The sequence below is a fragment of the Dermacentor andersoni genome, chromosome 6 (assembly GCF_023375885.2).
Source record: "Dermacentor andersoni chromosome 6, qqDerAnde1_hic_scaffold, whole genome shotgun sequence".
Classification (NCBI taxonomy): domain Eukaryota; kingdom Metazoa; phylum Arthropoda; class Arachnida; order Ixodida; family Ixodidae; genus Dermacentor; species Dermacentor andersoni.
The window spans coordinates 26,552,378-26,566,113 of NC_092819.1; the positions used below are offsets into that span (position 1 = coordinate 26,552,378).

Below are 13,736 nucleotides of genomic sequence, written 5' to 3' on the forward strand. Positions count from 1 at the left end.
GCCTGTATCCCGTTATATTACGTAGTATATTTTTTTCTTTGCCTTTTGGGATAAGTACTGTGTGCGCACGATTGAACGATGGTGGTAAAGTCCCCCGCTCGAGTGCCTCTGAAAATACTTCATGCAATGCTGTTGCCATGTCCGTCTTGAACGTCTTGTAAAATGTCGCAGTAATCCCATCCGGACCAGGAGATTTGCCCGAGCTTAGTTCCTCAATAGCCCTCTCAATCTCTTCCATACTAATATTCATTTCTATTAAATTCGTTTCCTCTTTGCCTAGTGTCGGCATTTCTGCCAGAAAGTCATCCTCGTAGCCCTGCGCCTTTGGCTCACGACAAGCAAACAAATCTTTATAGTAACTTTCAAATGCCGTCATGATAACTTTCTGTTCTCTGAATATCCTACCATTATATTCTATTTCCAATGTTTCATTTCCTCGAGCGCATGCCTTTTCATCTGACAAAGCTCAGTTTGTAGGTACTTCCCCCGCGAGGTATTTTTCGGCTCGTGCTCGTATAATTGCACCTCTGTATTTATCCTCCTCTAAGCTTTCTAGTTTTCTTTTAATGACTTGCAGTTCTTGCGTCACCAAACCCGGATTAGCTGTTTCGATTCGCACCAAGTCTTCGAGCTCCTGCCGCAACATCTGTTCATGTTTTTGAGCCTGATACTTCATATGCCCACCTCTTTCTATTGCGTTCAATTTTACCCTTTGTTTAAATAACTCCCATTTCTCTGCGGCACTGCGTAGTGTGTCATTACAAAATTGATGTATTCCTTTTTTTGTTTGATCTATGAACACGTCATCCTTGAGAAGCTTTGCCTTCAATTTCCATCTTTCCCATTCAAGCTTCCTTTTTTGCTTTTGGCCGATCTCGAAGGTCACTAAACAATGATCACTAAAAGAAACAGCATCAACATCGTAGTTCTGACACAAAGGCGCAATCTTCGAACACACATACACTCGATCTAGTCGTGCATGGCTGGTGCCTTGGAAGTGTGTGAAATGCTGGCGACTTCCACCTCTTCCGAAGTGTGCCACATCATTTAAAGAGAATTTGCTCACGCATTCTTTCAGATACGCAGCACTTTCTTCATTTACACTAGCAGTGGTTGAACGGTCTTCCTGATTAAGGACACAGTTGTAGTCACCCAACACAATCAAACACCTCTCACAATCGAAATACATACTCAATTCGCGAAAGAACAAAAATCTTTCATGCGGCTTTGTAGGTGCATAGACACAAATAATTGTAAATTTCGCTTCCCCGTAAGAAAGATCGCACAAAACAAAGCGTCCTTGTAAGCAACTTGTAACCGTTTCAACGACAATGCCAATTGAATTTTTAACAAACAACATACACCCGGCTGATGTTCCCACCGCATGGCTCACGCATACATTGTACCTCAAAGAAAATTTTGCTACCGACGATGCTTCAAAGCGGTACAAAAGCGCCTCTAGTGAATGCGGTGTTGCCTTAGAAACAAGGTGTTTCTAAGGCTCAGGCGTGCGTCGCTTGCTCAGGCGCACATTTCGTTGCCGCGCCGAACGCGGCGTTGCTCGACGCTCACCGCGTCTGATGCGGGGCGCGTAGTCGCTGCGCCGTAGCCCATTGTCTTACACCCCTTGGCGGGTCGACGGGAACGCCATCGCATTCCACTCTTGAAGGAGAAGCTTAAGTGTCCTCCAATTTTTTTCTGATTGGATTGGCTTTTTCACTTTTATTTTCTTTTCTTGCGCCACGTGTTCACGTGCCGGAGGCTCTTCGACGTTCTGGTTTTCCATCCAGTGCGGAACTCGCCTCGGCGCGCGCACTCCTTGTCGTCTGCTTTTTTTTCTGTACAACCACCGCACCGTGTCGCGCACTACGCACATCACATCATGCACACGTTTCAAGGAAATAAAAGAAAAATCTCTCATCACTGTTAATTAAATACAGGTAGTACTACTCAATAAGTTGTCAGGAAGACAGAACTGCAAATCATGTTTCTTTTCAAACCATGGCCAACCCCCCCCCCCCTCCTAACGCGTACGTGCCATATATATAAGAAAGAAGAAGAAGAAGCCGAAGAAGAACAAGAAGGAAGCACTAGCAAGGTCTACTTCGACTATGGAAGAGCTCATTGAGGTATGTGATACCACTTTTACCCTGCGAAGGGTTGGTCTGGCGTACTCCCTACATGGATCACACTGTGGACAAGCGAGAACGTCTGATCATTCCTTTGTTCTTGAAACGTCCAACCAAGGTTTCATGTTTATTCTGTGTGGAGCACAGGCCGAATTCACGAAGCTTCTCTTTTTTAAGGGGTCTTTGCTATTTGACTGGTAGCTATAGCGAAGAAAATGTTCAGCGTCATGGTTGGCTGGAATTTGTTATAGCGAATAATCGCAGCTTGAAAGCTTTTCGTCAGTAGCGGCAAGAGGAACAAATGCATAAGTAAGCAGCTTGATGAAGCGGCTCCAGATATGATCCTCCTTGAAACGCTTGAGCATGCGCCTGCCCTGAGTTAATATTAAACACGCCGTTTGGTGCCGCAGGAATGATGTTACTACGTGTTGAGTAAGCGTAATCACTAACAGCTCTTAACACTAGAAATTCTGAAGAGAAAATTGCCACGAAGAGGGATGCTAAACTTATTACCACCGGCGAACGAGAAAGAGCACTTACGAAGTGGGAGCTTTGCGAATTCGGCTCAAAGTGTACTACGACATATACTGCTCTGCATTGCAATTTTTTACTTCCTTTAAGTCTTGGGCCTGGCTATTATGCCGAAGCCGGCAAATTTCGCCCGCATTTAGCAGAACTTCAGCAGAACCCCTGCAGTGAGGCCAGGAGTCTCACTGCAGGGGTTGTGACAGCAAGTGCGACAGCGCGTTGGGCGATGGGGACCATCCACGAGCCAGCACAAGACATATTTCCTCGCAAAGCTATTACTGTAGTTTGTAAGGCAAGCTGATCTTACTAAAAGTGCAGAACCGATAATTAGCATTTAGATAATTGCATTAGACAATAGCATCAGGGTCGGCTAGGTGTGAAATGTGCAGATAGGCGCTTTTTCTCTTCTTTGGTGTTGGCGTCTCACCAATACACGGTTGCGGAAGTTCTCTCCCACATCTGTAGATCAAAGAAAGGACATAAGAAGGACATTCACAAAACAAAGGAAATTTACGAAGGATCCCTCAGCGGATAGATTCAGTAGGAAGTCTGAGCGTTCGCGTGGGCTAGGTTGTTGAGGCGACTGATTCTTCACGTGTTTGTTAGCGGCACTGAAGTGCTAAATACGATTTCCTATGGTTCCCCATAAGGTTTCAGATTTCTATGCACATACCCGTTTACTTAGAACACATCGTTCACCCTACAAAAACATCACACTAGCCTGTAATTCAACGCTATATCCGCTTCACATTTATTTTTGCATTTGAGAAGATTTTGTAACAAATACATGAGTTATGCATAAAATACAACTTCACGGATGAAGTGTTGCTTCGCAAGCACGAGGTCGCGGGATCAAATCCCGGCCACGGCGGCCGCATTTCGATGGGGGCGAAATGCCAAAACACCCGTGTGCTTAGATTTAGGTGCACGTTAAAGAACCCCAGGTGGTCGAAATTTCCGGAGTCCTCCACTACGGCGTGCCTCATAATCAGAAAGTGGTTTTGGCACGTAAAGCCCTATAATTTAATTTTTTTTTGTGGCTTCGCAAAGCATTTATTTAAAGTGATTGCAGAAAGCTTCCCTTAACGTAAATGCCAAGACGTGCGTTGGATTCGTAGTGATAACTTTTTTTAGATTTCCGTGCAAGGATAACGCATTTGGAAGACTTTTTTGGAATGAAACATAATAATATATGTTGGAAATTGTTAGCTCTAAATGTAAAAGCGTTCGTGAACAGAGGAATACTCTATTTATCTTAGTTGAAAGTTTATTTTAAAGTGAGAAGTGTGTGTTAAGAATTTTTATAAGCATTACGTTGATTTGTCTTTCAATATTAATCCTAAATCAAACAAAACTTCAGACAAGGTCGAAAAAACTCTACCCCTAAAACTACGTAGCTCCTCATGGAGAAGAAGAATAACAGATTTATGACCATTTCCACGTCTCTATATGTTGCCCTCTTTTAAACGTTTTCTTTCTTCTATTTCTGCTTTTACGCAGTAATTTTCTTTCACAAAAGAACATTGCAAACCACAAGGCCAATCACAAGCTGTTTGACTTTTCCGTTAAGTTTATTTCTACAGGCAACACGGAAAATAATGTCTGTACCTTCATTTAATGAGTTTCTGAAACCTTGATAAAGCAACATGCTTTATCAAAACAATTTAACTGCATAAGTCGAATGCATTTCATAAATCAGATAATCGCAAATCAAGTCGAGAGGTGTCATCGAAAGTAAATATTGTACTTTATTTTTTGCAGAATTCCTGGTTGGTCGGTATTCTTCTTTTCGTCACGACAACCTGTAAGCACATCTGCGCTTTTTGTCAGCTGCGCTAGCAGTTACACTGAGCACATGACACGTAACCTATTCTTAACTGTATAGAAAGAAGCCAACAAACACTGACACCAAGGACAACATACGGGAAATTACTTGTGCTTAATACCACAATATTCGCATTCAATTGGTAGAGCATCGCACGCGAAATGCGACGGTTGTGGGATCGTTCCCCACCTGCGGTAAGTTTTTTTTTTCATCCACTTTCGTTTCCGTAAATAATTGTTAAATTATTTCATTAATTTAGCACAAGTAATTTCCCCTATGTTGTCCTTGGTGTCAGCGTTTGTTGGCTTCGTATGATATTACCAATAAAAATCGGGCCCCTTGATTAACACCCTTTTTTCTCGTGTATTCTTTCCTGATGACTCAATTTTTAAGCAGAAAACATCCTGAGACTGACGCCCATGAATGCCCGCAATGACAAGAAAGTTCGTGCTCAAAACTGTTCGCACAAGCAGATACGAGCCAAAGGTGATATTAGCGCATGTCACTGGCCAAAAACCAAATGCATTTCCGATGGAAAGTTTTCCGAATTCGTTGCCGCTTGCTTGAACGAACCGTTTTACATGTTCGTATGAACGCGTCGGTAGATGGCGGCACAGATGTCGATTTTTTTAGAGAGTTTTGGCAATGCGACTAGACACGTGGGGAGCAATATTTTTCAGTGTAGAATTTTATTACATTTAGAAGGGTGCTCGAGACACTGAGAAAGAAATAGTTTTGAGCATAACAAGAATGGTTAGATTAGTGAGACGTTTGGCATGCTACCGCAGGTGCAATTTGGGAGAATGGATGAAGGGAAATAACCCATGCGCGCGCACATACAGGCGAACTAAATACACTTGGAGAGAAGCAATTTGAATTAGGAAGGGTCTGAAGGCGAGCTCGTTGCTTTGCATCCATGGTAGATTAACAGAGCTAAAATGGCGAACAGAAGGAAGAAAACAGGACGAGCGCTGACTGCCAACGAGTGCTTTATTTTGTGTGCATAAATATACATCTTGAAATGCGAGGAGGAAAAGGGGAAGGAAAGAAAACGGGGGAGGAGGTTACCGTTCCACTCGCGCATGTGTCTGAAGGAGAAATCTAACATACAGATGATTATTTAGGTAGATATTTGTATTGCTTATAGATGAGGACGAGTGAAAGGGACCTAACGCATAACAGGCCTTTCAGCATCTTTGTGAAGCTTTCAATGATTTCACGTGTTCGATGGTTTCACTATCGGCGCAAAACCTCAGCGTCTGCAGGAACCGGCTTGTACCTGGAATTAGTGCATTGGATAGTGAGATTGCTCGCATTCTTGTTTTTAACGTTGTACGCATTTTCCCGCAAGAGTGCGTTGAGAGACCGTCCTATTTGGCCGATATATGTTCTGCCACACGGGGTCGGGGGGGGGGGGGGATATTGTGGACGACTTTCTTGCTGGACTGCACAAGGCGCGAGGCGCAATTTCTTCTGCCGTAACTGTTGTAGGGGTGGCTGACGTTCACTTTTCTTGCTTCGAAGTCTAATTCTTTCGGGGCCGCGAATGCAACACCAGCAGGCCCTGCTGCTTTGTCTTTCTTTATTCTGTGGGAAACATTGTGCATGTCTGGGATAACGGCTAGCTTTGATTTGTCGAGTTCAGGCAGTGCCTTATAGCTGGGCAATCTGATTTCTTGAATTATTGGGTGACAACTTCTGTGAAGGAGGAAAGTAGGTCTTCGGGTAGCCGCTTGCTCTAAGGCGATGTGCTTGGATGTTATAGCTTCGGTGAATATCACGATGGCAGGAACGAGTGAGGGCATTCCTGTGGGCTCGATGTGCAATGGCGTGCTTCACAACGCTTCCCCCACGAAGAATCACACCAAGCCCCGTGCAGTGCAGCAATGAAATCGTCTACAGGATGCCCAACACGACTAGCACAAGGTATATCAGTCAGGCAGGACGGTATCTCAATGAACCTTTGCGGGAACATGCGTACATTAATATGAAGAATGGGAGAAATCTCGCTATCCACTGCGCCAATTCCGAATGCAAGTGGGTACTTCAATATACTAAGGTTCTGCGCCGGTATCGAAAAACAGTGCTATAGAAATTTCCCTGCCTTTCCTGCATTTTTTTTATTTAGGTGTAGAGATCCGGGTCGCTGTTCTTGTAGTTTTTGGCGTTTGTGTTCGCAACGGGGGCCACCACAAACTTGGGCCGCTCCCTCTGCGCAGCTACAGGCGTGCTGCTTGGCCCGAATTCTATCCTGAGTTTTGTTTTTCACGGACCCGTGCCAACCTTCCGTCATACCTACACGCCGTGCTAGATATTTATATTTCTTTTAATTTGTTGTTTTACAGACACCCATGTGGTGTGAAATGGACAAGGGAGAATCAGAATAACACGTGCCATTAACAAGTGACACCAGCACTGCAGCAGCGTGTTCGCACAAGTGTCCTCCGTTATCCAACGCGTATAGTCTTCTAGAACATTACCCTTCAGTTTGGCGGCCTGCCTGAGTGGTGTCGTGCGTGGTATCTCGAGTTACAGGGTGATGACTGAAGGTGGTGTCTGTCCACTGATGCATATATAGGACCTGTGGTCCCGTAACATATACATACAATTCCATTGTGATGAAATTCCAAGCTCCTGACATCAAACTTACGTAACCGTCGACGTAAGCGTAGGGCGGTGACCCACATCGTTCTTTTGAACGACCCACTGAAACTCTCTTTTTGGCCATGGGCGGTCACTTTTGGTTACTTTCAAGACGAATAACGTTGCTTTCCTGACATGTTTATTTTCGTGAAACTGGCTGGCAGGAAGGGAGGGGGTCATGCAAAAGTGTAGAGGGTTTTGGTTCTTCACCCTCGATTGGTGGGCTTCCCCTCGTTTAGCTTGTGGTGGCTCGTCAGGAACTGCGATAGTGTGCAACCGAAAGTTAGAAACGGCGCTAAAGCTAATGCTCAGGCAAGAACAATCGCTAGAGCGATGTGGTATAGATTCTGAAAGGAAACCACAACGATAGGCTGCAGCAGCAGAGAAAGAAATTACGCCGGTTGCTCCGAATGCCCAGTGCTCGAGCGATCGGTGTGCAGCCACATATTCCTTTTGGAGCGAGGAAGTTTCTGGTTATGGCATAATGATGTATATTTTTTGCACATACATTACTCAGCTGTAGTGAGTTCTCTCAGTTTTGACACAACGCGTGACCGCCAGGGGAAGTAGGCAGAATCCGAAAACATTTTACCAAATGTGGAGGGCTAAAAGCAAGAATTGCTTGAAAATGGAAATAATTTTTCATATTTTCTTCCTAATCATGCATCAACAGTTTGCACAGGTCGTATAACATGGAAACTTTTGGAGGCTTTCATAACGCGCCGTGACAGACAGGCGAAGTGGGCGTTGCGCGGGAACTTTTGACAAATCGTGGACACCCAACGGCAGAAAAGAAATAGGACCAGATATAATAGATTCACGCTATAGCGCCTCCTGCCAGTTAGGGCAGGTTCTAGTGTGGCGAGTTTTGGATTCGTACCCCGAGCTTAAAGCAGCTGTGGAAGACAACAAAGCCCGAAGCCACCAAAAACAAACGTGATCCAAGCAGGAAAACTTACAAAACGCAATTTCTGTTCCACGGTGATGCGGAACTTCTGTAAATGAGCGTACGGTGATGCCGAGGACTCTAAGAAATGTACGCCGTTTCGGTCGAATCTTGCCACACAACCATAATCGTCATCTGTCTTGCTTGCGTTTCCTTTTTTGAAAACGCTGCGCTCGCCACTTTCTTGTCGATAATGCTCTGTCATGCTGATAACAATCATGACGTTCCTGACTCCGAAGTACCTGGGCACGCAGCTTTAAAGAAAGGAAATGCGCAGAACACAGATAACGATCATTGTTGTGTGGCAAGATACGGCCCAAAGGCTGTAAACATTTCTTAGAGTGTAAGAATGATCAACTCAGACTGTTAGATTCTTGCATATCTTTTGCACATAATGTTGCGCTACCAGCTGCTGTAAGTATTTCTGATGTTCCGACTGGAATTTCTACTTTTTTCCTCTACCCGCATGAAAGACAATGTTTCAATCAATTCGTTGCTCATAAATATGGGAGCCTGAGTTGTGCCTTTTCGACGCTTGGTATAGCCTTTTTATTTCCCAAGCAGATACAAAATATTAGCGCACAACACCGGTGGATCTTACACTGGATTTAACTTTATTCGCAGATGCCGAAATGTGGGCCGTTCGACAAGCGTATCGGCTCTTGCGAGGCCTGGGCTTCGAGCCCTATGGGATCAGGGCTGGATCGGCAGCAGCCTGGTACCACCGCCGATTCCACCGACATGTCGTACGCGGCAGCATGTTCTCAATGCTTAAGCGGTGGGGCCAGACAAGGATACCATTTTGGACTGAAGTTTCAATAATGTTCATGGCTGCTGAAATGACAGACATTCTATTCAAAATCACAGTGGTCATTCTCGGTGCCGCTGTTGACGGATGACCTTGTTCAATGATGTGTCAGAATCTGTATGTAATTTTTCTAAAAAAAAACCTAACTAGTTATAGTCGTTTCGTGTCTGTAATAAAGCGGTAAATTACAATAACATTGCCCTTGTGGTTCAATCGCAGCGAAGCTGACCCATGGGAGAGAGTGACTTTCGAAATTGGTGACAGACCATGTTGGCCAAAAGGAAATGCTAAAAGTTTTATAGGTCGCCGATATCAGTGACAGAATAATTAAAATAAATGAGTATTAGATTAAGGCACGTCGAAACGGTAAGACAGATCGACCGGCCAGTGCAACTATGACTTTCATCTCCGGCCATCATCTTTTCTCACGTTTTTCACGGCTCGTCATAAAGCCCGTACTCGAGGGCCACCTCACGGCTGGCCTCCTCAAAGCCGTGCGAACACAGCAGGTGAAGTCGGCAACGAGTGTGCCTGGGGGCTCGAGGAGACGGCGCAGCGCCGAGCATAGCGTGCACGAAGAAGAGGGGCAACAAGTTTGCCGACGTACAAGTGTCCCCACCCAACACTGGACCGCACAAGCACCGCTCGTCTGCTCCCGACAAGACTGGTCCTTAGCAAGAAGCGTGCTATGCCTAACGGGAGAGTGCTGGATCCGGTAAGGTTCCGTCCTGACTGAAAACGAGGACAAGGCCGACGTAGCTGGCCATGGCGCATGTCTTCGCTGCTGCGGCTTCGGCGCAGACGAATAAAGCCTGAGGCACCGCCCCCCGACAATGATTGGAATGTCTCGTCGGCCAGACATGGGGCTCCCGCCCAACATAACTGTAGGTTGTGGCGAAAAAGCGATGCGAGCTTCCTGCTGATGTTAGGTCTCCGAAGTATCGTCACTCGTGGTCTGGCAGCAGCACTGGACTTGTCAAGCGAGGAAAGCGCCGCAAAAACACCATGGCACTCACAGTTCTGTGGTCCCGGTGGACGCCAGCGCAAAGGCAGCCACCGCGAAAGGTGCGCAACCGTTACAGAAAGCAGCTGAAAACGGAAGGGGGGCCTAAACAAGGGCCGCCGAAGATCCAAGTCCGGCTACTCTGCCGCGAGCGTGAGCACGAATAGCGGCGGGAAATGGCGCCGCTACCCGCAGCCACGCGTAGTCGAGCCGCAGAGGACGGCGTCTCAAGAGGAGGAAGGCTGCGAGCAGTTCGCCGTCGAAATCTCGACGCTGCAAGAGACGAGGGCTGGCAAGGCCCTGCTACAGTATACTAGATTGTATTTCTCTAAAAACTGATTACAAATTACACATAAGCAATTTCTTTCGCACCGTACAGAATAACGCTGCTTTTGTTAAATCTACGCCAATTTCGCTGATGTGGTTTCCGACAAACATGACACCCATATAATTCTTTATTTATTTTTATTTATTTTTCCAGTAAAAGAAACAGAACTGGATGGTCATGTTGAGCTGAAAGCTACGATGGTAGCTTGACGGGGCCCAAAAGACCGTACATGGCAACATCAACTTGGCACATGATCAAACACTATAGTAGATATACACATATATGTGAGGAAAGAACATAATAGTCATCACTGCATTATAAATAACCATGTCATAGTGCGCCGTACTAATGACAGCAAATGCATATATGCAGAAGAGAAAAACATGCGTTTGTGCAAGATAAAGAACATTAGGGCCCTTGGAGAAAAAGGTTTTACTTAAAGAAAACGAAAAGCGCTTGGAAATGAAAAAGAGACAATGAAAACGGAATATTATAACTGAAGCAGAATATCATAACGGAACAAAATATTGTGCGAGTTGCTTCCTACTGTAACCTGCAATATCTACATATTTGTAGAGAATAAACGGTAAGTTGCAGGCTAGAGATCGTTGTGTGTAGCAGTATGTACAGAAATGTGCAGTAATCCATTTGTGGTATTTTCGTGTGTTTAACTTAGGCTGACAGTGTTCTAAGCATGCTAGACGTTCAATGAAGTTCTTTACTAATGTGTCAGAAAATTGAATCACATATAATAAACGGTATGTGTAAAGGTCATCTACTCTGACAGTATTAAAAAATTTATATGGATCTCTAGTTGTAGACAAAGGTTCCAGGTTTCCGATGTGGCGAATAATTTATTTTTTAATATCAAATGTCTGTTTTTATTGGCTTTAGTTGTCGTGCACCAGACCAATGCACAGTAGTTTAGGAGTGAATTGAAAAGGGCGGAGTATGCGTGTAGCTTGGCGGAGGCTGGAAGCATGCCGCGACAACGGCATAGTACTCCTGTCACAGAGGATAGTTTTCTTACATAGATAGCTTACATGTGTATCCCAAGTTAAAGTGGATGAAAATTGAACGCCAAAGAATTTTGTAACTGTCAACAAGCCCTATTTCTCGATCCTGAAAAATCATAGTATTGTTCAATGTTGCCTTTTTGTTGTTCGCATGAAATATCATAACCTTTTTCTTCGTTGAATTAACTTTAAGTTGATTTTCCTTAGACCATATGCATAGCCTCTTTAGTAGATCGGTACATTGTGATGATAACTGGTTTATATCAGATCCTTCCATTAAAATGGTGCGGTCGTCTGCATATAATAAATTTTGCCCTTCTGTCTAAACCTACGATATCATTAATATATTTGTTAAACAAAAGTGGTCCCAGCGCACTCCCTTGCGGTACCCCAAATTTATTGTGTAAGAGATTTGAGGTTTCGCCATTTATACATGTGCACTGTAGGCGTTTACTGAGATGTGATTGTAATAAATTTAAGGAATTACCACGTATAACATAAGACTGCAATTTGCCGAGTAGTGTAGAATAATCAAGGCAGTTAAACGCGTTGCTAAAATTGACAAATAGGGTAAGCGTAAACATGTCCTTTCCTATGTATTGTAGGATGTATTCCTTTAATGAAATTAGGGCTGTCTCTATTGATATCCCCTTTCTGAAGCCGAACTGTACATTTGTTAAAACGTCATATTTGTCGAGAAATATTGTCTTGCGAGAAAATAATAATTTTTTTTAGACGCTTAGAAAACACAGGCAATGCAGATATTGGCCTATAGTTACTACCGTATTTACTTGATTCTAAGCACCCCCTTTTTTTCACGATCGCGGTACCCAAAGTAAGGGGGGGTGCTTAGATTCGAATAATCTAGAATGACCCCCCCCCCCCTCCCTCTTTTCGCTGCGACATCACAACGAGATGGGTGCAAGAAATATTTTATTTTGCAAACATTCAAAAGAAATATCGGTGCACACAGTGAACCCAACGCTTGTGTCGGATGCTCAGTTACTATCACTGCCACTCGAGTTCGTCGCACCGCTTGAACCACCACTCTCCGTATCCCACAGCAGGTCATCTTCCGTCCCATCGAAGTGGTTTGTGATTGAGGAGTTCTTAAATGATTTGACCACAACGTCCACTTGGACCCGCTTCAAAGCGTCCGATTGCGATGGTTCCACTTCCACTTGCGATGGTTGATGGGGGCGCTTTCTGTAGGTTTCGTTATAGATCCGTACACTCCGGCTGTATGGCGTACTCGCACCGCGGACGCCGTGCCACCTGGGGTTTCCAGCGGCTCCGGCTCGATGACAGAGTGAGCAAGCGCGCTTGGCGGCCTTGGCTACGCGCGCTTTCTAATAAATAGCGGGGTGCTTAGATTCGCATGGAATCTTTTTTCCCAACATTTTCGCGAAAATAAAGGGGGGGGAGGGGTAGCTTAGAATCGGGGGTGCTTAGAATCGCGAAAATACGGTAGGTACATTGTGATCACCACTTTTAACGATTGCTCAACCACTGGGACATTTCATACGTTCTGGGAAGCTTCCCGATTGCAACACTAGGTTTAATATATATGCCAGTAAATTAGGAATGTAATACAAACAGTATTTTATGGGCTTTACCTATAGATTTTTAGTATCGACTCCTTTGCTATTTTTTAAGCTAGCGAAGGTACTGTAAACTTCATATTCGTCAGTGGGTTGCATAAAAAAGGTTTGCTGAACAGTGTTGATTATACCTTTGGTGTTGGAGGGTGTACTTGTTGGTTCACCGTATGCGAGGGGGGTGTTAACAAAGTGCTCGTTGAAAAAATCTGCAAGTGATCTACCGCTGAGTACAGAACCGTTGTGTATTATTGTATTCGGGACACTGGTTTTGTTCTTACGAGCCAGTAAAGTATTGATTATTTTCCACGTTAGATCCAGCTGCTGTCGCCTGACGTCCGCAAAAATACTTTGATAGTACGTATTTTTGCTTGCTTGAGCTCAGCATTTAACTGATTCCTATAAATTCTAAATTCTTCAAATGCTATCTCGGAACGTGTCCGTTAAAATGAATGGTACTTGCGATGCTTCTTTTAATCGTCTTCAAATGTTGTTTAGTGATCCATGGCTTTCTAGCTTTTCTTCGAGATTTTATATCTTTAAAAGGGAAACGCTTATGGTAAATTCTTGTAAAGCTATCGATGAAAATATTGCATGCGTCGTTCGCATCTTGGCTTTTTCCAACAAAAAAGGCCAGTCGTAACTAGTTATCTCTTTTTTAAAACACTCAAGCCTATCTTGTGTGAAAAGCTGTGTCCTAAATGCCGTAGTCAAGTTTCTACACCTGTTGGATTCCTTACGATACAGCAGAAAAACTGGACAGTGGTCACTAAGGTCCGATGCAATCGTGCCAGCCCTACATAATGCAATGTCTATATTTTTCACAATAAGGTCAAGGGCAGATAAGGCGGAACACGTGTTTCTTGTTGCAGTACCAATGTAATTTTCAAAACCCGATGATGATAGTACAGA

At 44.3% G+C, this 13,736-nt stretch overlaps 1 protein-coding gene across 3 annotated transcripts in view; it reads left to right on the top strand.

Moving 5' to 3' along the window:
* LOC129382272 (arylsulfatase I-like) overlaps positions 1 to 13,736 on the top strand; it is a 209,086-nt gene that overhangs the window by 67,881 nt on the left and 127,469 nt on the right. For 2 of the 3 annotated variants that reach the window (XR_008610373.1, XR_008610372.1), the window contains one exon: positions 8,696 to 9,073. The exons of the other annotated variant lie outside the window; for it this stretch is intronic. The gene's annotated coding sequence lies outside the window, so the exon portion shown is untranslated. Of the gene's footprint in view, positions 1 to 8,695; positions 9,074 to 13,736 lie in introns of those variants that run through there. 3 annotated transcript variants of the gene reach the window in all.